The 22872-nt window shown below is 39.4% G+C and overlaps 1 protein-coding gene across 5 annotated transcripts in view; it reads left to right on the top strand.

Moving 5' to 3' along the window:
* The window catches only part of DENND4A (DENN domain containing 4A), a 122062-nt gene that overhangs the window by 918 nt on the left and 98272 nt on the right, over window positions 1–22872 (top strand). For 3 of the 5 annotated variants that reach the window (XM_032251003.1, XM_032251001.1, XM_032251008.1), the window contains exon 2: window positions 21137–21208. The exons of the other annotated variants lie outside the window; for them this stretch is intronic. The gene's annotated coding sequence lies outside the window, so the exon portion shown is untranslated. The remainder of the gene's footprint in view (window positions 1–21136; window positions 21209–22872) is intronic. 5 annotated transcript variants of the gene reach the window in all.

The following is a 22872-nucleotide window of genomic DNA, read 5'->3' as shown; positions in this document are numbered from 1 at the left end:
AAGCTTGTGACCTAAAATTGGGTCGCAGCGACAGCTTTTCATTATCGTGCTTTTAAATGACAGATGTGCTGGAAGATTTTTGCTGTTGTTCCAATGTGCTTTTAATTCAAACGTATGGTTACGCCTAGAACCTTAGAGAGAGGTTTTGTTTTATAGGACAGTTATTTCTTGTTTGTAACAGCGGGACAGGCATCAGTCAACAGGCATGTATTTAATTGAGGAGAAAACGCGTGTCAGCCAGCTAGAGACCCGTGAGGGCAGAAATTGTATTACTCTGTGAATATGTTATTCTTTAAAATGTATTATACAGTAATGAAAAGAATAGCCCAAGTGTAAAAGAAGCAGTCTTACAAGATTACAAGCTGGTATTTGGAGTGTATATAGTCTCATTCTTTTTTCTGCTTACCCTAGTCTCTACCTCTTCTCTCCTTGGGGGAGGTGGTGAAGACACCTGTAAACAGAATAGCCCAGTTTGCACTAATTTATTATAGTACATTTGGGATTGCTTTAAAAAGTATTCTGGGGGACCTAAGATTGGGTAATAAGTAAAGACTCTTGAGCAAGTTATTCAGTTTATGTTTATAGCTGTTCTGGGATTCGACTTCTGAAAACTTAAGTATACAACATTTCTGAGCTATTTGAACCTTGTTTGAACTTACAGTAAAAGGTATTTGGCTTCTTTTCTGGAAACTTTGTTTTAGGCAGAATTAAATATTTTGGGCAATTTTTACTTCATTTGCACAATTTCCCTTTGAACCACAGCTCTCAGTAAGAGTCCAGAATAGCATATGTTACCATCATCATGATATATAATACGTTACATAATTTTCTTTTTCTGAATGATTAAACATAGACCTACTTCACTGTGGAATTTAATTGTTGTTTTGTATTATTTTTTAAGCCCCTTCCGGTCTGGGATCACTGTGGAATTTTCTAACTATGTACTTGCTAAGCAAGTTAATTGATCTTGATACCAGTTGCAAATTTGGGATAAATATAAATAAATTTTGGCTCGCGTTTTAAACTTATATACACAAATTTACATTTTTGAAAATTGGTGAAGCAATATGAATTTTTTGTTTGTGCAAGAGAGCCAGGAAGCTGATGCTGATTTGTTCAGAACTTTTCCACGTGAATTACCACTGGTTTAAAGAGTTATTGATTCTCAAGTTCCTGGAACTCTTGTCCTATTTCTGGTAGCTTAAATAATATTTACTATAATTGGGAAACTAGAAGAAGTAAGAGACTACATGGCATTTATTAATTCATTAAAAAATTATGGTAGAATTGTAAAACGAAGCGTTTTTTTTTTTTACTGAGTGGTATTAGTTACACTATATTTTGTGTACATAATTTTTCGAAGCATTCCGTGTCCTACAAAAACCTAGTTTAAGCACTGATGCAGATAGAGGTGTTTGGCATATTATAAACCTTGTGCTATTCCTACTTAAATTGATGCTGCATTGTTCTAGGTGGAAAACAAAAGTTGCTCTAGCAGGAAAATTGACTTGTTATTCTTGCCTTCTCTGATGTCAGAGCCTTATCTTTGTGGGACTTTTCCTTTTTTACAGGTAGAAGAAGAGTGCCTGAGAATAGTTGATAAATTTTTCCTCCTTTCTTATTTGTTTATTTATCTAATACCCTAGATTGATTATTTAGTAGATTTTGTGAGGGGATGCTGGGGATGGAGGGAGACAAGCACACCACACTTTATTATTGTATATCATAGTTACCACTTTGAATTCTACAACAGTAATGTAGAAATTTACATTTAAGAAGTGATTAGGCCCTATGAGGTGGCTCACACCTGTTATTCCAGCCCTTTGGGAGGCCAAGGCAGGAGGATCCCTTGAGCCCAGGAGTTTGAGGCTGCAGTGAGCTATGATTGTGCACCTGCATTCCAACCTGGGCAACAGAGTAAGACCCTGTCTCAAATAACAAAAAATAGTTCATTTATATAGCATTTTATAAGAGTGGGACAATTTTAATAGTCAAAATACATTATAATGTGAGAATGGTGAAATTAATGATAACCCATATGGTGGATACAGCTACTAAAAATCATTTTAAAAATGTACTGACATAAGAAAGTACAATATAATGTTGAGAGAAAAATTAGAATATAAAGAAACATATACTGTGTTATTTATAATGTGTAAATGGCAAAAAGAGTTGCAGGAGATACATAAAATAGTAGGAGATGTTATCCCTAGGTGATAGGATTATGGGTAATTTTTGTTTTAGTTTTTGTGCTTCTCTTTGTTCTTAATCTGAATAATTATTACTTTTTTTTTTTTTTTTTTTTTTTGAGGTAAGGCCTGGCTCTATCATCCAGGCTGGAGTGCAGTGGTACAGCCTCAGTTTACTACAACCTCTACCTCCTGGGCTCAAGCCATCCTCCCACCTTGGACTCCCAAGTAGCTGGGACTACAGGTGCGCACCACCATACTTGGGTAATTTTTGTCTTTTTTGAGACAGGGTTTTGCCATGTTGCCCAGGCTGGTCTTGAACTCGTGAGCCCAAGTAATCTGTCTGCCTTGGCCTCCCAAAGTGCTGAGATTACAGGTGTGAGCCACTGCCCCCAGTTATTACTCTTATAGTTACAAAAAAGAGATTGAAATATTTTGAAGGGTCATAGGAGAAAATGCTGAAAATCCCAAATAACTATTGCTCCTATAATAGGGAAACTATCTTAAGATTCATTGTTAGCAAAACTAACCCAAAATATCGTGCTTATTTGCATTACACAATAATAGACACAGCTGGTAATTTAGATGAAGGTATTCTCTTAATTACCAGCACTAAACTTGTAATAGTTTTACATATGTGGATTTCTGTGTCTTTAAACATTGCTTCTCTCCAAGCTTTTTCTTTCCTCCACCAAAACTGTTCTGTGTTGACAGTGCCACCTATTGATGGATTCCTCTACTTAGTCTTTTCTCCATTACTTCATCATTCAGTCTTTTCCCCATTACCTCATCAGTAAGTAGGCAATGGTTTTTCGTTATGAGATGCCAGATTATTTGCTAGTTACTGAGATAACAAATGTAAATAAATGAATAATTGCTTCTGCCCTCAAACTCTGGGTCAGAATGCTTTTTTTTTCTTTTTGGACCATCAGTACATGTTGTGTACTCTGCTTGTCTTGTTTCTCAGCCAATAGCCTGGCACCTAGGCAGTATATCTTTTTCCTGGTGCTCATATCCTTTTGTAACTTTCTTCATGGGAAAACATGTTGTGAGTTCTAGACCACCAATTTACAAATAAATTTTTAAAACATTACTTGATTATAGGTTTGGGAATCATATTTAGAAGGGCCGCATTATATGTTCATCTATGGCTGTTATTATTTTTAAAATGTGTGACACTTTCTTAGTTCCTTCTTTGTGTTTCCTTCTGTTAAAAATCACAAACAAGGCTGGGTGTGGTGACTCGCGCCTGTAATCCCAGCATTTTGGGAGGCCAAGGTGGGCAGATCACCTGAAGTCGGGAGTTTGAGACCAGCCTGACCAACATGGAGAAACCTGGTCTCTACTAAAAATACAAAATTAGCCGGGTGTGGTGGTGCACGCCTGTAATCCCAGCTACTGGGGAGGCTGAAGCAGGAGAATCGCTTGTATCTGGGAGGCAGAGGCTGCGGTGAGCTGAGATCACTCCACTGCACTCCAGCCTGGGCAGTAAGAGCAGAACTCCGTCTAAAAAAAAAATTACAAGCAAGTAGAAAGCGAGAGAGAGAAGAGACAAAAAATAAAGAGGTAGAAAGATATCAAGGGAATTTTCCTACTAGTGTTACACTTTATTTTCACTGAAAATATTCATTAAAATGTATAGTAAGAGATACTGTTTCTGATATGCTTTGTTAAAACCTGTCTCTCAGAGGTAGAAAGATACAAAGGGAATTTTCCTACTAGTGTTACACGTTATTTTCACTGAAAATAGTGAGTCATTAAAATGTATAGTAAGAGATAGTTTCTGATATGCTTTGTTAAAACCTGTTTCTTCATCTGTGTAAAAATGCGTTTTCCGTATGTATAAGTGTATATACATACATAAACTCACACAGTTTAGCTGTTTTTGTTTTCAAATGAGAGATGAAATATAAAGATCAGAACTTTATCAAGTTTCTTATTTTTGTTGTAATATTGTTTTATAGATGAGAGATTTTTATTTTTGAAGTTTTAAAAATACATAGCAAAAATGTGTACACCCACATACCCAGATATAAAATGTTAACATATTTCATTTTTGCTCCAGATATGTATTTAATTTAAAATATTGACATCATCGTTATCACATTGAATTCTAAAAGAGCAGTGTGGAACTGTGTGCTTTTCCGAAATATTACTGATCACGTTAAAGTCCCTTTTGTTCTCTACAGCTCTATCCTCCTCACCTGCATCTCCACTTCCAAGGAAATTGTTGTGATGAATTTGATTCGTATCCTCCTGCTTTATCTTTTAATAAGCTATGTATATGAACAGTGACATGGCATTGCTTTGCGTGCTTTTGAAGAACGTGTACCTTGGGGTACATTTCAAACCATATTCACTTGGTGTGAATCTTGACTCTGATACTAAATTTTGTGATCTTCGGTAAGTTATTTAATCTTTACACGCTTCAGTGTCCTTATCTATCACATAGGGATGATGGAGGCACCCTCTTCATGTAATTGTTGTAAAAATTAAACGAGCTTATTTATTTATTTTACTTATTTTTATTATTATTATGTTTTTCTTTTTAGAGACTGGGTTTCATCATGTTGCCCAGGCTGGTCTCAAACTCCTGGGCTCAAGCAATCCTACCGCCTTGGCCTTCCAAAGTGCTGGGATTACAGGCCTGAGCCACTGTGCCTGGTCTAAATGAGCTAATTTATATAAGGTGGTTAAAACTGAGCCTGGCACTTAAAAAAATGTATGTTCTAGTAAGTTTCAGCAGCTGTTAATATGATTGTGTCATGGTATATGGATTTTAAAGCTTGCTTTTTTCATTTTATTTTTTTCCCCACTCAATCTTTGCTGATACTGTAGGTCTAGTTCATTCATTTACACAGCTGTATAGTGTTCCATTGAATGAATGTCTACAGCTTATCATTTCCTCTACAATAAGCATTTAAATTGTTTTCATTTTTTTAATCTTTTACAAACATTGCCTTATGAATATTCCTGTAGCTTCTTTGCAACATGCCATAGTTTCTCCACGTCATATACCTGTCAGATTGTTGGGTCCTAGGATATAAATGCTTTTCCTTTTAAAAGATATTTATAGGATATTGCAAACAATTTCTGTTTTTCCATATCCTTGCCAGCAGTTAGTGCTATCAAGTTCTTTGATTTCTTACTGATTTGTAAGTTTTTTTTTGTTTGTTTTTAGGTATTTTCAGGATAGTTACACATGTTAAGAAAACTTAGTTTTATTTGGCTTTTCAGGTTTCCAGATCTGTTGAACAATGACCAATATGGACCCAAGTTACTGTAATTTTGTCTTATATTGTTCATAGTGAACTCTCCAATGTACTTTCTCTGAGTATATTTAGTTATGTTCCTTCTCTGATACCATGAGGAAGTGTTTTCAGTGTTTCAGAATTCAATTTGCTAACTATGACATACATAGTTATTTTCTATTAAATGTGTATCTGAAGCAAAAATGAAAAATGTTAATGCTTTATATGAGTATGTGAGTGTATACTACATTTTTTCATAGTTTTATTTTTTAAAGCTTTTCAAAAATAAAATTGTCTCATGTACAAAACAATGTAACAACGAAAAGAAGTTTAATACTATTTTTTTTGAGACAGGATGTTGCTCTGTCACCTAGGTTGGAGTGCAGTGGTGTGATCATGGCTCACTGCAACCTCAACCTCTTGGGCTCAAGTGATCCTCCCACCACAGCCTCTTGAGTAGCTGGGACTACAGGCACATGCCACCATTCTTGGCTAATTGTTTGTATTTTTTTTTTCTTTTTTTCTTGTAGAGACTAGGTTTTGCAATGTTGCCCAGGCTGGTCTTAAACTATCTGCCTACCTTGGCCCCCAAAGTGCTGGAATTATAATCTTAAGCCACCATGCCAACCTTTATAAATTTCTGATCTCTGTATTTCCGCTTTCATTTACAAACAAAAAATATTTGCCACTTCAAAAGCCATGTGGAATATATATATATATATATATATATATAATTTTTTTTTTTTGAGACAGTGTCTTGCTCTTCACCCAGGCTGGAGTTCAGTGGTGACTCACTGCAACCTCCACCTCCCAGGTTCAAGTGATTCTTGTGCCTTACCCTCCCAAGTAGCTAGGACTATAGGCATATGCCACCATGCCTGGCTAATTTTTGTATTTTTTGTTAGAGATGGGGTTTCACCGTGTTGGCCAGGCTGGTCTTGAACTCCTGACCTCGAGTGATCCGCTTGCCTTGGGCTCCCGAAGTGCTGGGATTACAGGCGTGAGACACCGTGCCTGGCCCAGATGGGATTTTTATTAATATAGTAGTACCACAGTTTTGCTTTAGTCCCAAATTTGGGGGGCCCCTCCTACATCGAGGAGAGTTTTCTGATCCTAAAGTGCTTACCAACTAAGGAATCAAAAGGCGCACATAAAAAAAATGACTTATAGGCATTTACACATAAAGTATTATAAATGGTTCATCAGTGTTGAAATTATTTTGCACAATGCTACCTGTATTTCTGTTGTCAAACCCACTATATATAACTGAAAGGACCAAAATCAGATTGGTTAAGGGAATAGCTTCTCCATATTTTTATTTAATTGAATAAATGTTTTCTTATAGAATATGTTTAGATTTACAGGGAAGTTACAAGGAGTTAAGGTATACTTTGTACCCAGTTTTCCTTTTTTTTTTGGTAAGAGATGGGGGTCTCGTCATGTTGCTGATATCTGACATTTCAGTGTTAAATTTGTCACCGCTAAGGAACCAATATTGGTACATTACTATTAACTAAAATTCACTTAATTTAGATTTCGTTAATTTTTACCTAAGGTCCTTTTTTGGTTCTAGGACTCTATCCAGAATACTACAGTACATTTAGTTGACATGTTTCCTTAGCCTGTCTGAGCTGTGATGGCATCTCAGACTTTCCTTGTTTTTGATGACTTTGATAATTTTGAGGAGTATTGGTCAGGGATTTTGTAGAATGTGCCTTGGTTTGGGTTTGTCTGATATTTTCCTGATGGTTAGACGGGGGTTATGGGTTTGAGGGAGGACAATCACAGAGGTAAAAGTGCCACCTCATTGCATCATCTCAAGGGGAACTACTATCAGTATGTTACCACTAATATTGTCAGCCTCAGTCACCAGGCTGAGTCAGTGTTTGCCAAGTTTCTCTGCTGTGCAGTTTTCCCTACTCTTCTTTTTGGAAACAAGTTACTAAGTATATACCACACTCAGTGGATCTGTCTCTGTCTTCTTGAAGGGGAGCTGTCTATAAGATTATCTGGAATTCTTCTGCTATGGATAGTCTTTTCTTCCCCATTTATTTATTTATTCAATCATTTATTTATGTCTGTATGGACTCATAGCTGTTTATCTTTTACTTTGGGTTATAATCCTGTACTACTTTATTTTGTTGTTCGAATTGTTCTACCAACAGGACATACTCCATTGTTTTGTTTTTTTCAATACTTCCTTTCTGGCACTATAAGAAGTTCCAGACTCATTTTGTCTATTTCCTGCCCCAGTCCTAGAATCAGCCATTTTTCCAAGGATCCCTGGTTCTATTTTTTGGTGAATCATTAGAAACCAAGATCTGGTTTTGTGCTCATTGCTGTTGGGATATCATGACTTCTAGGCCTTTTCTGTGTATAGACCTAAAAAATGCATGTATGCAAACTAATCCATGTGTATACATATATAACCGTCTGTATCTGTAATAAGGTAAACATGAGTTCATACTAATGTCTTTGACTCTCATTACTATACCGTTCATTCTAGCTTTATTCCGTTATCTATTACCTCTCTCTCTAAAAGTGAGAAATCTGGCTTCCGCCATCTGATATCCATTAACTTATTTGTTCAGTCCCATCATCCATTGACAGCATTTTAGAATTGTTAACCTGTATCTCTATGAGAAATGCCTTTACCCAAAAAGAACAGTGCTTATGTACAGTTCTTTTTGTTGTTAGAGTTTCCAGTTAAAAACTTCCTAGAGTTATTTAAGTCAAACCTTTTCTCCCTGACATCTATATTTTGATTTTATTTTTTTATAAATTGATCTAAATTACATGGTAATTCCATATAAAGCTTATAAAAAATTTCCCTTGCCCAACTAAAGATCTTTAGCTTCAGATGTGTGTGTGTTTTTTTTCTCATGACTTTTGTGGCAAAAAAAAAAAAAAATTCCATCAATAGTATTTCTTGAGGTTTAGTCAGAATAGCACGTCTTCATTTGGTTGTTCGTTGACATCTTTACACTTGGACTAGGACTTATTATTACTTCAGATATTTTTAGTGGTACGTATTGAGAAATGCTCTTTGATAGAGTATTAAGATTACTGCAACTAAACAAATGTGTAATAATATTTGAGAGCTTAAAATGTACCTGTATTCTTGTAGTAACTTTGTTTTAGCTAATTTAACTCCCCAAGAAGTCTATGAGGTAAATAATTATTTTACCCATTTTTTTAAATTTTATGTTTGTTTTCTGTGTGTGTGTGTGTGTGATTTTGCCCATTTTAAAGATGAAGAAGTTAAGACGCAGAGAGGTTAAACAACTTGTCCAAGGCCGCATTGCTGGTAAATGATAAAGCTGCAGTTTGCAACCAGCCTGATTGTGGAGCCTGCACTCGTAATCACTTTGGCATTGCCTTTAAATAAATAAGAAAAATTCAAAGAGTAATAAGGGTTATGAAGGAAGTAAAACAGGGCGACCTGAGAGAATGAACAAAAAGGGGTCCTTAGAGTACTTCTTTTTTTTTTTTTTTTTTTTTTTGAGACGGAGTTTCGCTCTTGTTACCCAGGCTGGAGTGCCATGGCGCGATCTCGGCTCACCGCAACCTCCGCCTCCTGGGTTCAGGCAATTCTCCTGCCTCAGCCTCCTGAGTAGCTGGGATTACAGGCACGTGCCACCATGCCCAGCTGATTTTTTGTATTTTTAGTAGAGACGGGGTTTCACCATGTTGACCAGGATGGTCTCGATCTCTTGACTTTGTGATCCACCCGCCTCGGCCTCCCAAAGTGCTGGGATTACAGGCGTGAGCCACCGCGCCCGGCCCCTTAGAGTACTTCTTAGGGAAGCCCTCTTTTGGGAGACTGCCGCTTGGCAGGCAAGAAGGAGCCAGCAATGTGAAGAGCTAAGTGAGGAAATAGGAATATCAAGTGCAAAGCCTTGCGGTGCAAAGGGGCTTGGGATGTTTGAGAATAGCAAGGCACCTAGTATGGCCAGGTGTAGTGAGCAAGGGTGGAAACAGTCCATGAGGGCCTTTAACACTTACTATATGTCAGGTCCCATGCAGTACATTGTTAAGTGTTCACAGTCACCTGCTATCTCAGTTTTACAGATGAGAAAATTGATAGTCTATCGATTGAAATTACCTTTTTCTCTTATTTACTCTTCATCTTACTGCAGTCTACTTTCTACTTCATATCACTAAACTTGTTCTTATAAAGTAACCAATGACAATAATACTTTCTCAAGAAACTCTGCCCCATGACTTCCACCGTGCCATGCCCTTTCGTGTATTCTCTGCCTGTCCCATAAATAGTGTTGTTTCTGAGGCTCTTCTCAGCCTTCACATTGTTCTAAGTTATCCCTGTAGTTTCAGGTACCATGTATCTACCCACTACTCCCCAGACCATTTGTTCCAGCATCAGTATCTTTCCAAAGCGTCAGGTTAGGTTATTTCATTTATCATCTTCACTTCAAACTCTTCTTGTCGAAACTGGACTTATTTACCTATCTATAGGTTTTCTTTCAAAGAAATCATGGACTACTGTTGACTTAAGCATCCAAGGAAGAAACTTTGAAGTCGTTCATGATTTCTTCCATCTCTCTCATTCCTTACATCCATTTATTTACTGAATTCTGCTGGATTTATCTCGTAAATGTTTTTTGAATCAGTCACTTTCCCAGCATCCTTGTTCTAACCTCTGCTGTATTAGGAACTATTTCCTTACCTTTTAGTTGGTATTCCTGTCTTCAGTTTTATCTCCTTGAGATTCACCTTCTCAGAATTGCTAGAATAGTATGTTTGAAACACAAACCTGAAAATTCTTTATTGACTTCCCATTGTCAATGCGATGAAGTTTTAATATGTCATTAAAACTCTGCATAACTTAGCTTCTGACTGGTTCTCTTATCTTAACTCTAGTAATTTCTGCCTTCTACTTTCCACTCCAGCTATACAGAACTACTTTTTGAAGATTCTCTGAATATGCATACTATTTCTGGATTGTTGACCATTGCTTTTGTAGGCCTTCTGTCTGAAGGCCTTTGTTTCCTCCTTCCCTTTTCTTTTTGCCTACCTAACTTCTTTACAACTTTTTTTTTTTTTTTTTTTTTTTTAAGACAGGGTTTCACCATGTTGGTCAGGCTGGTTTTGAACTCTCGACCTCAGGTGATCCGCCTGCCTTAGCCTCCAAAGTGCTTGGATTACAGGCGTGAGCCACTATGCTCGGCCTCTTTACAACTTTTAGAACTCAGCTGGGCATTACTTTCTCTAGAACGCCTTCTCAGATCCATACTCTTGTCCGAATAATTGGGTCCATCCTGTGATAATCTATTGTTAACTGTGTTATAGCGCAAGCGCCCAGACCAGAGATGGCACTCAGTAAGAATTTATAGAATGAACTATAGTATTGGAGAGGCAGGATAAAGTAGTTGGCTCCAGGATTGAAACCTGACTTTGCAGGTTAATGATGCCTTCATAAGATGGCTGTGAAGCTTAAATTTGTTAGTGCAAGTAAAGTACTTAGAACAATGCCTATGACTAATAAATGTTCAGTAAGTAAGCTATAAAAACTATTGTTACCCTTAAATATTTTAACTTGCATATCTCCTCTACAGGCTATGAATTAGTGAATGAAAGTACAAACCAAATTATCCTAGGTTTTAAAATAAAAGATATATCCCTGGCTTTTGAAAATGTCATGGCAAATTGACCATTAGTCTTTCTAAGAGGGCCGACATTTGGTGTCGTGTCATAAATTTGAAATTGGCATTGATGATGATTAGTGTTTTTTAATTGTACCAATTAATTGATTATCCTTCAGCATACTTTTCTTATTAATAGCCCTGTTTAAACTCTAGAAATGCCTTTTATTTACTTTTAATCTTCATTTAATCTGTACTTTTGCATTTAACTAGCCTTTCCTGTTTTGGATTAAGGTGTGAGGGAGGTGGGTGTACTAAGATTGTGCTTTTTTATTAGGGCATAAATGCAAGCGTGTTATAGAGAAAGGTTGAACAAGAACATAGAATGGGCCTGGCGGGGTGGTGCATACCTGTAATCCCAGCACTTTGGGAGGCTGTGGTGGATGGATCACTTGAGCCTACAATATGTCATTAAAAATTATCCGTACTTCTGCCTTCTTCCATTATTATAAGCAGTTACAATAAATCTTTACTTAAAAACTTTTTTTTTTCCCTGCTAGGTATGGTGGCTCATGCCTGTAATCCCAGTGCTTTGGAAGGCCAAGGCAGGAGGATCACTTGAGCCCAGGAGTTTGAGACCAGCCTGGGCAACATAGCTAGACCCCATTTCTACAAAAGTGAAAAAAAAAAAAAAAAAAAGGGAAATAAAGGCCAGGCGTGGTAGCTCACGCCTGTGATCCCAGCAGTTTGAGAGGGCAAGGAAGGTGGATCACATGAGGCCAGGAGTTTGAGCCCAGCCTGGCCAACATGATGAAATCCTATCTCTACTAGAAATATAAAAATTAGCTGGGCATGGTGGCGTACACCTGCAGTCCTAGCTACTTGGGAGACTAAGGCATAAGGATCACTTGCACCTAGGAGGCAGAGGTTGCAGTGAGCTGAGATCGCGCTACTGCACTCTTGCCCCAACAGAGTGAGACTCTTTCTCAAAAACAAAAAACACCAACGAGGCAGGCATGGTAGTGCTCCCCTGTAGTCCTAGCTACTTGGGAGGCTGAGGTGGGAGGACCACTTGAGCCCAGGAGTATGAGGCAGCAGTGAGCTATGATTGTGCCATATACCCCAGCCTTGGCAGCAGTTTCTTGTCTTTAAAAAACAACTTTTTTTTCCTTTTTTTTTTTTTTTGAGGCAGAGTCTTGCTGTGTCTCCCAGGCTGAAGTGTAGTGGCATCATCTTGGCTCACTGCAACCTCCGCCTCCTGGGTTCAAGTGATTCTCCTGCCTCAGCATCCCAAGTAGCTGGGATTACAGATGCCCACCACCACGCCCAGCTAACTTTTGTATTTTTAGTAGTGACTAGGTTTCATCATGTTGGCCAGGGTGGTCTCGAACTCCTGACCCCAGATGATCTACCCACCTCACCCCTCAAAGTGCTGGGATTACAGGTGTAAGACACCACGCCTGGCCTTTTTTCTTCTCTTGAATTTGTATCTGAGATTAACAAAGGTTTTTTTTTTTTCCCTTCTTCTGCTAATTTTTATTTATTTATTTATTCTAGACATGAGGTCTCACCATGTTCCCCAGGTTGGCCTCAAATTCCTAGGCTCAAGCAGTCTTCCTGTCTGTACCTTCTCAGTATCTGAAACTGTAGGCATGTACCACCTTGTGGGGCCCTAAAATTCTTTTTATGGCAGTCAGTATTTAATTTTTCATAAACCTTTATTTTACTCTAAATTTAACATTTTTCATTTTTTCTAAATACTGGATCTATCTGTATAATCTTGGAAAATTTCATAAAAGTACTATTTGTTTTGTTTTTATCTCCGGACTTGCTGTTACACATGTAGATTTTCCCAGTCTTGCTAAGCTTTAATTATTTGGAACTGATCAGTTTCACATGTAAGTTCATCTTGTTTTAAACCTGGAAACAGGCATGGTGACTCATGCCTGTAATCCCAGCACTCTGCTATAAGTTTTACTGTGGGTAAAATGCTACCAAACGATATCGCATGCTACAGAGAAATCTTTCATGAAAGGAAGAGTCAGTCAATATGGCAAATTTCATTGTCATTGTCTTTTAAGAAATTGTCACAGCCACCCAATCCTTTAGCCACCACGACACTGATAGTCAGCAGCCATCAGTATCTCTAGGCAAGACCCTCCATCAGCAAAAAGATTACCACTTTTCTGAAGTCTGCCGTGATTGTTAGCATTTTTTACCATGGGTATTTTAAAATTAAGATATGTACTTTCTTTAGATGTAATGCAATTGCACACATATACTTTTGTAAATATACACAATAATATTTATATGGAACAAATATCATTTTTTTCTTTTAGTTGTCAAATGACCCTTTATTGAAATATTTTTCGTTGTGCTTCTTAACTAGCTGGGCATTCCACCACACCACTGTTGATGTCATCTTTGATGCTATGAGGATGGCAGCCATCAACATTGCAGACCCCAGGATCTCTTTAATGTTCCAGAGAGTTCTCTGGCTAAAGATAGGTGCCACATCTATGAAGCAATGTTGACAGTCTCATCAAAAGTGATATTACCACTTTGTTTAATGTTTCTCTGTTGTTTTTTGTTGCTGTTGTTGTTATTCTGTTTCTTGGTGCTTCTTTGAGGGCTTTGAGGATCAGTGCAGCGGCAGAAGGTACCACTTCAGTCTGGGCCTGTCTGTTCTGCACGGTCAGTTTCACAGTTATCCTCAGACCCCTGCAGTTACCAGTTGCCTTGGCAATGTCATCACCAACTGTTTTTGGAGACAGACCCAGGGAGCTGATCTTTGGGGGCCAGCACAGATACGGCGCTGAATTCACCCCGGTACACCTCAGGTACACAACTTTGATCTCGTTGAGGTTGAACTTTGGTGGCATGGCGAAGGCGGCTGGTGTCAGGTGAACCCAGATTTGGGACAACTGAAGACAGCTGCACCTTGGCCTCCCCTGAGCTGAAAGCAACATAACTTTTTATATGCACTGGGAAACCGAAAAATTTGTGTGATTTCCTTTATCGTGAGACTTGCTTTATTGCAGTGCGCTGGTACTTAATGTATAGTATTTCTGAGGTATGCCGGTGGTATTGGGGAACACTCTTTTTTTAAAAAAAGGTCACTGTATTTTAGCACTGACTATGTGAGCTGAGAACTCTGAAATGTCACGTTTTTAAGAGAAATGGGTTTAGATGGCTGGGGAAAACTGTAGAATGGTATTTTGGCTTATTAGATAAGACTGGCTGTTATCACCAGAAAAGAAAAGCCTCACCCTCTTTTTGGTCAAAATTGTAGTAACTGATATTATTTTTCTTTAAAAAATAATTTGTTCAGATAAAGTCTAAGAAATTCCCTATTAATCTCTCACTTTTTCTGAACAGCAGAACTTTGTAATAAAATTTTATTCATACTAACTCATGACAACACTGAAGTTGGATTTATAAGATGTTTGAACCTGCTATGTTTAGTGAATATTTTTCATTTTATTGTGCTGAGGAATATCTGAAGATACCAGCTTAACAGCCTTTTTTTTTTTTCTTCTTGAGACAGAGTCTCGCTCCGTTGCCCAGGCTAGAATGTAGTGGCCTGATCTCGGCTCACTGCAACCTCTGCCTTTGTGTTCAAGCAATTCTCCTGCTTCATCCTTCCAGTAGCTGGGACTACAGGTGTACACTACCATGCCTGGCTTTTCATACTTTTAGTAGAGACCGGGTTTCACCGTGTTGGCCAGGCTAGTCTCGAATTTCCGACATCGCTATCTGCCCACCTTAGCTTCCCAAAGTCCTAGGAATACAGGCATGAGCCACCGTGCCCAGCCTAACAGCCATTTTTTTTTTTTTTTTTTTTTAAATAAGAGATGGAATTTCACCATGTTGGCCAGGCTGGTCTCGAACTCCTGGCCTCGAGTGATCTGCCCGCCTCGGCCTCCCAAAGTGCTGGAATTATAGGCATGAGCCACCGTGCCCGGCCTACAGCCATTTTTTTTTAAACAAAACTTTTTCTCTTCTATAATTAACTGAAATTTTGGTTTTCTTTTTTGATGTTTGTTTAATCAGATTTTTTGTTTGTGGCCAGGTGCAGGGGCTCACGCCTGTAATCCTAGCACTTTGGGAGGCTAAGGTGGACAGGTCACTTGAGATCAGGAGTTGGAGACCAGCCTGGTGAACATGGAGAAACCCTGTCTCTACTAAAAATATAAAAATTAGCCCAGTCTGGTGGTGTGTGCCCATAATCTCATCTTCTCTGGAGGCTGAAGCAGGAGAGTTGCTTGAACCTGGGAGGTGGAAGTTGCAGTGAGCTGAGATCTTGCCACTGCACTCCAGCCTGGGCAACAGAGTGAGACTCTGTCAAAAAAAAAAATTGTTTATATGTAAAAAACAAAACAAATTTAACCTGGCTTACTCAAAAAAGGGAAATTAATTCCCACTAGGCAAAGATGGTAGAGATTTCACAGTACCCATCATAGAAGTACAGCCAAGACTCATGAAGGGGAAGGGAAACCAGGAACTGGAAATTTATCAGTAACCCAGGCAGCTATTCTCTTTTCCCTTTTTTTTTTAAGACGGAGTGTCACTCTGTCACCGAGGCTGGAGTGCAATGGCGTAATCTCCACTCACTGCAACCTCCACTTCCTGGGTTCAAGCAATTCTTTTGCCTCAGCCTCCTGAGTAGCTGGAATTACTGGCACACATCACCACTCCTGGCTGATTCTGTATTTTTAATAGAGACAGAGTTTCTCCATGTTGGTGAGTCTGGTCTCGAACTCCCAACCTCAGGTGATCAGCCTGCCTTGGCCTCCCAAAGTGCTGGGATTAAAGGTGTGGGCCACCTTACCTGGCCAGTTTTTATATTTTTAGTCGGGACAGGGTTTCACCATGCTGGCCAAGCTGGTCTTGAACTCCTGACCTCAAGTGATCTGCCCACCTTGGCCTCCCAAAGTGCTGGGATTACAGGTGTGAGCCACCACGCCTGGCCAATAAAACATTTTGTATCAGTATTTTTCTTCATAAAATTGTACCTACTGTTAAGCAAAACCAGTGTAGACAGTTGGCAGAATGCTTTGTGCTTCACTACTCTGATTGGTTAACACTTCTACTTCTCTTTTCAATTCCTTTATCCGCTCATTCATGATTCCTCCTCCACCCCATTAAAAATAATCAACCAACCCAAACCAAAAAACCCCTAAAAAGCCCATGTTGACTCTTCTGAGAAGTGACTGAGATAAGTAGGAGAGAAGGAAAGTCGTTTTGGCGGCGGCAGTGGTATTTGTATGTTTGAAGCATGAGATTTGCGATAAAAGTGACAAAAGTGACCAGTCTTCCTTTTGTCACCTTTATCTTTCAGATACGTTTCCCTCTAACTTTATTGAAGTACACCTTTTGATACTGTTTAGGAAGGAGATGATGAGTAGAGAAAAGAAAAGGTGATAATGCCTTGTGCTTGTTCCTCTTCTCATATAGAATGCCCTTCCATCTCTCCTCTATCACTCTACCCAGATTTCAGAATTTAGATGATGTCTTTCTCGGTAAGAAACCTCCGAAAGTTGCCAGTAAACCTCCAAAAGTTATGTGTAAAGTTTTATCCAAACATGTATATGTATTTTGGCTGGGTGTGATGGCTCACGCCTGTAGTCCCTGTTGGGAGGCTGAAGCAGGAGGGTCACTTAAGGCCAGGAGTTGGAGATCTTCCTGGGCAACAGAGTGAGACCAAGTCTCCAAAATAAAAGAGCATCTGTATATGTATTTTAAGGGAGCAAAGATCCATAGGAGTTAACGACCCAAAAAAGCTGAGTGTCTACATAACCAAAGCCTGCGTATTCAGAAAAATTATTGTTAACTGAAGCACTTATTTTGGATCGCTCGCTTTACAGTGAGATAAATCCTCTTCTCTAAGGTTAGACCCTTGATGATTCGGGCCCCACCCCTCACACTTGTCCTTTATAATCATTCTCTTTCTCTCATCTTCACTTTTTTGCCACTGGCAAATCTTTATTAATTTTTTTTTGCTTTTCAAAAAATACTGTCTGCTCATTCCATGTCTTCTATCAGTCACCACTCTATTGCTCCTGTTCACATCAGCACTCCTTGCTCCTATTCACATCAAAGCTTCCCTAAAGGACCATGTGTACTTTCTCACCTCCGTTGCGTCCTCAGCTGAGGCCATTGGGGCTCTCCTTCATACTAACTACTTAAGTAGCTTTTCTCATGGTCACGCTGGTTTAAGTTTTGCTGAAACCAGGGGTTAAATACTTCTCTCTGGAAGGAAGTGGGGTAAGAGCACCTCAGATACGGATAACTGATTTCATCATATTTCTCATTTCACGGTCCACTTTTGTGGTTAACCTGTATGAAGCCCTGCTTTACTCTGTTCTCCTTTATCTCCCATCTTTACTCCCATTCCCTTTCCCTCAGAGTTATCTATTGAATATGTTTAATATATCATCCTGAGTATGTCTTTGAAAACAATAATACTAACTTTTCTTTTTTTTTTTTTTTTTTTTTAGAGGGGGTTTTTCTCTCTTTTTACCCAGGCTGGAGTGCAATGGCGCCATCTCGGCTCACCGCAACCTCCGCCTCCTGGGTTCAGGCAATTCTCCTGCCTCAGCCTCCCGAGTAGCTGGGATTACAGGCACACGCCACCATGCCCAGCTCATTTTTTGTATTTTTAGTAGAGACGGGGTTTCACCATGTTGACCAGGATGGTCTCGATCTCTTGACCTCGTGATCCACCCGCCTCGGCCTCCCAAAGTGCTGGGATTACAGGCTTGAGCCACCGCGCCCGGCCCAATAATACTAACTTTAATATATATTTTAAATTTATATAAATGCTATTTTGCGTAGGTTCCTTCCTGCCTCTGTTTTTATGCAACGCTAAATTTAAATAATGTATTTGTGTTTCTATGTCCACATCTATTTTTTTACTTCTTACTGTCCCATGGTACTCAACAATGGTGTCAGCTGAGTTTTAAAATTATTCGTAGCTGGAATAATTTTTAAAGCCACCATGTGGTGGCTCATGCCTGTAATCCCAGCATTTTATGGGAGCCAAGGTAGGAGAATCGCTTGAGGCCAGGAATTTGAGGATGCATTGAGCTATGGTTATGCCACTGCACTCCAGCCTGGGTGACAGAATGAGACTTTGTCCCAAATAAATAAATAACCATTCATTTAACAAATATTCGCCATATACTATTTGCCAGGTACTGTTCTAGGTTCTGGTTATGCAACAGTTAATAAAACAGAAGCATCTGTACCTTCATGGAACTTACAGTCTTGTGGGAAGACAGTGAATAAATAAACAAGTAAGATATATAGTATGTTAGACAGGCAAGCTGGCTAATTTTTATGCCTCAGTTTGTTCAATTACAAGGATATTTGAAACAAAACCTCCAGGGACCCTCCTAACTGTAAAATCCTATGATTCTATGGCGTTTTAACTTGACCATTTTTTTCTACTGTGCTGACCTCATTCATTTAATAAATATTTACACACCTACCATATGTTTATAACTGCTATGCATGTGAATCAAAAGAAGTAGAGCGCAAGGGCTCTGCCTTTGAATTGTTTATCATCGGTCTGGAAACAAGAGGTATCTGTATATTGGCACTGTTATTTCCAGTTTGTTCTTACTCTGTCCAGAACAGATCCATATTCTCAAGGGAATAGCAGCTACTTCAGCTGCATCCTAATTTCTGGGTGAGGGACAGGGTTGCCCCTGAACACAGTATAAGACTCCTTTTTTTATGTTCTTACATGTGTTGGAATCCCCACTGTAGTTCTGTAGCATTATTTTATCTTGTCCACTTATTTGCAGTCTAGAACTTAGCCAGGATAGGAAAATTTATCTCAGAATTAAGTAGATTGGTCTTGGGATTCAATAGATAATCACTCTCTGCCCTCCTTTTTGAGTGTGACTGGATATGTCTGTGTATAGTATTCCTCACCGTCAGCTGGGGATCGGTGCCAGGAGCACCTGTGGATTTCAAAGTCCACATATAGTCAAGCCCTGCAGTTGCCTGTTCAGAACTTGTGGATACAAAAAGTTGGCCTTCTATTTTTGAAGCTCTCATGTCCCACAAATACCATATTTTTTTTTTTTTTTTTTTTTTTTTTGAGACGGAGTTTTGCTCTTGTTACCCAGGCTGGAGTGCAATGGCGCGATCTCGGCTCACCGCAACCTCCGCCTCCTGGGTTCAGGCAATTCTCCTGCCTCAGCCTCCCGAGTAGCTGGGATTACAGGCACACGCCACCATGCCCAGCTAATTTTTTGTATTTTTAGTAGAGACAGGGTTTCACCATGTTGACCAGGATGGTCTCGATCTCTTGACCTCGTGATCCACCCGCCTTGGCCTCCCAAAGTGCTGGGATTACAGGCTTGAGCCACCGCGCCCGGCCCAAATACCATATTTTCGATCCAAGTTGGTTGCAGATGCAAAATTGCCCATACCGAGGGCTGACATATTTATTGCAAAAAAAAAAAAAAAAACCCACATCCTCCTGTATACTTTGTCACCTCTAGATTATCTATAATATCTAATACAATTCAATGCTATGTAGTAATACTGAATTATTCTATTAAATTTGTATGACATTTTTTGCCATATCATTCATTCATTCATTCGAGATAGAGTTTAATTCTATCACCCAGGCTGGAGTGTAGTGGTATGATCAGGGCTCACTGCAGCCTCAGCTTCCTGGGCTCAAGTGATTCTTGTGTCTCAGTCTCCTAAGTTGGGAGACTAAGTACAGGCACGTGCCACCCTGCCTGGCTTGCTTGCTTGCTTGCTTTCTTTTTTTTTTTTAGAGATGGGGTCTCACTATGTTGCCCTTGCTGGCTTTGAACTCGTGGGCTCAAGTGATCCTCCTGCCTTGGCCTCCCAAAGTGATGGGCTTGCAGATGTGAGCCACTGAGCCCAGTCTGTTATTTTTATTGTTTTTTAAAAACATCTTTTTGGGCAGGGCTTGGTGCCTCATGCCTGTAAACCCAGCACTTTGGGAGGCTAAAGGCAGGCAGATCATTTGAGGTTGAGAGTTGAGACCATCCTGAGCAACATGGTGAAACCCCATCTCTACTAAAATACAAAAAATTAGCTGGGTGTAGTGGTGCATGCCTGTAATTCCAGCTACTCAGGAGGCTGAGGCAGGAGAATCACTTAAACCTAGGAAGCGGTGATTGTGGTGAGCTGAGATCGTGCCGCTGCACTCCAGCTTGGGCAACAAGAGCGAAACTGTCTCAAAAAAAAAAACAACTTTTCAATCTGTGGTGTGGATGTGGAACTCATGAATACAGAAGGCTGACTGTCGTATCTTTGAAATTTGTAATAAAGGGAAAGACTTCTTTGAAACTGTTTTTGATATGGAAGTTACTTGAGTCTATATTTGAATTACGTTAACTGTATACACTTTTCCTCTGAATGAGGCTCCGTGCAATAGGCATGTTGTTCTTTCTCACACTCCTTGCCCTGTGTACATTTCCTCTTTTGTGCCCTTGTTTGTTCCTTTTGCTTTCTTTTCTCCCCCTTACCTGCTAGTTTTTTCTTTTCTTTTTTTTTTCCCTTATTGCCTCTTCAGCATGTTTTATTTTTAAAGTATGTATTTATTCTTTTTTTTTTGAGACAGTTTCATTCTTGTTACTCAGCTGGAGTGCAATGGCACAATCTCGGCTCACCGCAGCCTCCGCCTCCTGGGTTCAGGCAATTCTCCTGCCTCAGCCTCCTGAGTAGCTGGGATTACAGGCACGCGCCACCATGCCCAGCTAATTTTTGTATTTTTAGTAGAGACGGGGTTTCACCATGTTGACCAGGATGGTCTCGATCTCTTGACCTCGTGATCCACCCGCCTCGGCCTCCCAAAGTGCTGGGATTACAGGTGTGAGCCACTGCACCCGGCCCGTATGTATTTATTCTTTACTGAAATGTGTTTCCTGAAGAGTTTGTGTTTAAAAATTGCTTATTGACTCTTAACCATAAGAAAACAATAAATGCAATGAGTTTAATAATTATGACTGTTAACAGAACTTTAAGTATCCACAGGCATATTGGGGGAAATATTTGATTAGAACGAATTTAAGTCCAATTCTTACTCTTTTTAATACAGTTATTTCTCAAACTCTGAGACTGCGGAGCTCACACATTGAGATCTGTCATCTTTTTCAGAGAGAGACTTTCGGTAATGTATAAGTAGTTTTTGGCTTTCATTTTGATTTGTTTCAGTTAGCTGTTTTCTGTATTAAACACAGTGAAACCTTAATTTTCCAGAACTCTTAAGAATTTCAAATATATTCTCCACATAATAATTATGGGTAACATGTGATACAAAGTAATTCATTGAAAGATGTCTTAAGATGTGCCTGGGATCGCTATTAATTCGACACCATTTATTAGAGACAAAATCTTCAATGGAAAGAATACTGTTCCCTTTCAGTAGTTATTTCCTGTATTCAATTGTGAATGAGATCAAATTATTAAACTTTGTGAACTAGGAAGATCTAATGAAAAGGAATTTTATAAATTATCTCAAATATTTACTTTTTTTTTTTTTTTTTTGAGACGGAGTTTCACTCATCTCAATGAGTGCAATGGCGCGATCTCGGCTCACCGCAACCTCCGCCTCCTGGGTTCAGGCAATTCTCCTGCCTCAGCCTCCTGAGTAGCTGGGATTACAGGCACGCGCCACCATGCCCAGCTAATTTTTTGTATTTTTAGTAGAGACGGGGTTTCACCATGTTGACCAGGATGGTCTCGATCTCTTGACCTCGTGATCCACCCGCCTTGGCCTCCCAAAGTGCTGGGATTACAGGCGTGAGCCACCGCGCCCGGCCTCAAATATTTACTTATAAAGGCTGATATAACCTTCGACTTATTAGTCAATAAGTGTATTTCAATAAATGTATCCTGAAGAAATACTAAGAGAGTTGTATCCAGAGATTTATCAAGATTATTCATTGTACCCATCAAAAAATATTAGCAAAGTAAGGAGAAGTAAGGATACCAAGGGTAAGGTGGTAGTAGTTTGCAAAAAAAAGTATTAAATACATGTGTGTTCATGATAGTACTATATCTCTTTCCCGTCTTTCTTTCTTTCTTTCTTTTTTTTTTTTTTTTTTTTTTTTTTGAGACCTGTCTCTCTCTCTGTTGCCCAGGCTGGCATTCAGTGGCGTGATCTTGGCTCACTGCAACCTCTGCCTCCCAGGTTCAGGTGATTTTTGTTCCTCAGCCTCTCAAGTTGCATGCACCATCATACCTGGCTAATTTTTGTATTTTTGGTAGAAATGGGGTTTCACCATGTTGGCCAGGCTGGTCTCAAACTCCCAACCTCAAGTGATCCGCCCACCTCGGCCTCCCAAAGTGCTGGGATTACAGCCATGAGCCACTGCGCCTGGCCTCTTACCCTTCTTTCTACATAGGAAGACATAAAACTTTTTTTTTTTTTTTTTTTTTTTTTTTTTGAGACAGAGTTTCGCACTTGTTGCCCAGGCTGGCATGCAATGGCACGATTTCGGCTCACCGCTACTTCCGCTTCCCGGATTCAAACGATTCTCCTGCCTCAGCCTCTTGAGTAGCTGGGATTATAGGCATGCACCACCACACCTAGCTAATTTTGCATTTTTTTAGGAGAGGTGCGTTTCTCCATGTTGGTCCGGCTGGTCTCAAACTCCTGACCTCAGGTGATTCATGTGCCCCGGCCTCCCAAAGTGCTGAGATTACAGGCGTGAGCCACCCTGCCTGCCCATGCTTCAGTTTAAATAACATAAAGTTAATGTCCAGGAAAAAGGAGGATGTTTTAGTTTCTTCATTATGATGAAATGAAAATACTCTACCAAAGTAATTTTT

The sequence above is a fragment of the Sapajus apella genome, unplaced genomic scaffold, assembly GCF_009761245.1.
Source record: "Sapajus apella isolate SASKATOON/1434 unplaced genomic scaffold, GSC_monkey_1.0 scaffold74, whole genome shotgun sequence".
NCBI classification, from domain to species: Eukaryota; Metazoa; Chordata; class Mammalia; order Primates; family Cebidae; genus Sapajus; species Sapajus apella.
This window is presented reverse-complemented; position numbering and strand designations above follow the sequence as displayed.